The sequence below is a fragment of the Capra hircus genome, chromosome 8 (genome assembly GCF_001704415.2).
Source record: "Capra hircus breed San Clemente chromosome 8, ASM170441v1, whole genome shotgun sequence".
Taxonomy (NCBI): domain Eukaryota; kingdom Metazoa; phylum Chordata; class Mammalia; order Artiodactyla; family Bovidae; genus Capra; species Capra hircus.
In genome coordinates this window covers 72,919,855-72,922,375 of record NC_030815.1, presented here as the reverse complement: position 1 = coordinate 72,922,375, position 2,521 = coordinate 72,919,855, and positions in this window count along the sequence as shown.

Here is a 2,521-nt window from a genome sequence, read left to right as displayed (position 1 = left end):
ACCTCAGTATCCATCATTCATCTCTATCCCATTCTCTCCAGCCTCTCTTGACACTTAGAGCATATATGTGCTTGCTTTTCTCACTCTTGTCCTCTGTATTCCTTCTCATGTGGCCTTAATTTCTCAGATGATTTTATTTTTCACTTTAATATAATTTTCATAAACTGTGCCAGCTTATATCATTGCTTTGTATTGTGTTACTTATGTTTTTGAGCAATTGCATCTCTGTTTTGAGCTATTGTTTTATATAGAAACTATTTTATTATCATTATTATTATGCAAAGAACTTGATCAGAAATACCATCTGTTCCATGAAAATTGATTTTTCAGGTAAGTGTCCTTACCTATAATTTTTTACTCTTTCCCCTCTGCCCATGGTCTATGTGTAAATCATATTTAGATACCTCTTTGAGAATATTCATCTGTGATTGAGGTGAGTTTTTCCTGGATCAGCTATTTGCCAGAAGTTTGAGAGCAGGGTGACTAGGACAATGCACTAGGCCAACAGGAATTCTTATTTCAAAATTGTGCATGTGTCTGTACACAAGAATAGTGGTGGTGGGAGTAGGAAGACTCCTTTTAGGTTTTACTTCTTGTGGGCAAAATAAAGCAGTGTTTGTACAATTGCTCACAGTGCATACTACCCTTCCTCACCACCTGGATGCTTCTTTTTTAAAAAAATAATTATACATGTCTACTTTTGGCTGTGCTGGGTCTCCTGTGTGGGCTTTCTCTAGCCACCACAAGCAGGGACTGCTCTTCATTGTGGTGCATGGGCTTCTCGTGGTGGCTTCTGCTGTGGAGCGCGGGCTCTAGGGCACGTGGGGTTCAGTAGCTGTGCCATGTAGGCTCAACAGTTGTGGCTCCTGGGCCCTAGCGCACAGGCCCAACAGTTGTGGCACATGGGCTTAGCTGCTCCTCAGCATGTGGGATCTTCCCAGATGAGGGATAGAACCTGTGTCTCCCGCATTGGCAGGTAGATTCTTTACCACTGAGCCACCAGGGAAGCCCTAACTGGCTGCTTCTGACACATCTGGTTTGTCTGGGTCATTCCCTCATTAGTGTTGCCTTCTGTGCTTCCTGTCTTTGTCAAATACAATCCAGAGATATGTCTACAATCAGACTCTATGTTTGTTCCAATTGTTTCAACAAGAGATTGTTGGTTTTGACTCTCAGGATAGTAACATTTATCGCACCAGCTTTTTCTGACATTAGCATCTGAAACATCCTTTCTCAGTCTCTACCCACATTCCTGTTTGACTTTCACTGCCGTTGCCTTCCTTCCTCATTAATTGTGTTTTGGGGTAACCAATTTTCCTAAATTAATTGAAGGTGAAATTCATGCTTCTTGCTCTCATTTCCTTATTTTCTTTTGGGTGGGAATTAATGGAAAATGTCTTATGACAGCATTTTCATCTGATATCTTCATATCATCTGCATTTTGGCAACTCACAAATAAAGGGATTGCTGCACAGGGCTATGAATTCTTTCATTCCACCACCCTTCTACCTTGGACCTTGTAGATTACCCTTGATAACAAGCTCTTGGGGCACCAGCTCATTGGCTACATTCTTCATTTTTCCTATTACACTCTGCCAAATACAATAATAAGGTACAGGTAATTCCCCAAACTACTACTAAAAGTGGTTGTCCAGCTGAAATTTGTTACAGTGAATAAAATATAAAAAGGGACCTAACTCTTGGAAATATGATAAAATGGCACATAACCTGTCATGCCATCATGCTTTGGGTTATTCTAAAGCTGATCCCATTTTAAACAGAAAAATTCTATTTTTATAAATTATATGCATAAAAGGTAGTATGATAAAATGGAAATGGCTAGAATTCAGAGATCCTGATTCAAATTCTACTATCTTCAACTATGTAAACTTGAACAAATCACTACATTAAGACTTATTCTTCTCAAATGCAAACCTAAAACAACTATACATCCTTATGTATATGTGTGTATATATATATATACACACATAGATACACACATAGATATCCTATGTATATTATACACATACATATATATATATATATATATATATATATAGAGAGAGAGAGAGAGAGAGAGAGAGTTGCTTTTGTCCTTGTCTTGCATTTGAGAAGACTAAGACTCAATGCAGCAATTTATCCAAGATTATATAACTTAGGACATGCACAGCTAAAGATCTATATCAACATGTATATATATATGTGTCACTGTTATTATGATTAAAAGAAAACATATATGTACATTAAAGGATGTTTAAGCTCCATAAAGGGTAATTTTCTGGTTTTGGTCTGTTTATTACTCTATACCCCACATTTAAAACAGTACTTAGTGCTGAGCAAGCAATTAACAATTAAATTAACAATTAAATTAATATGGAAAATGTGTACATGTGACAGAGACTCAATGACTTAAAAACCACAGTTTCAGCATGGGATTTACAGACTCAGGTTTATATCGCAGCTCTCCCACTTGCCTGCACAAGGATGGAATTCACATGGAAACTCAGTACTCCCTGGCTCA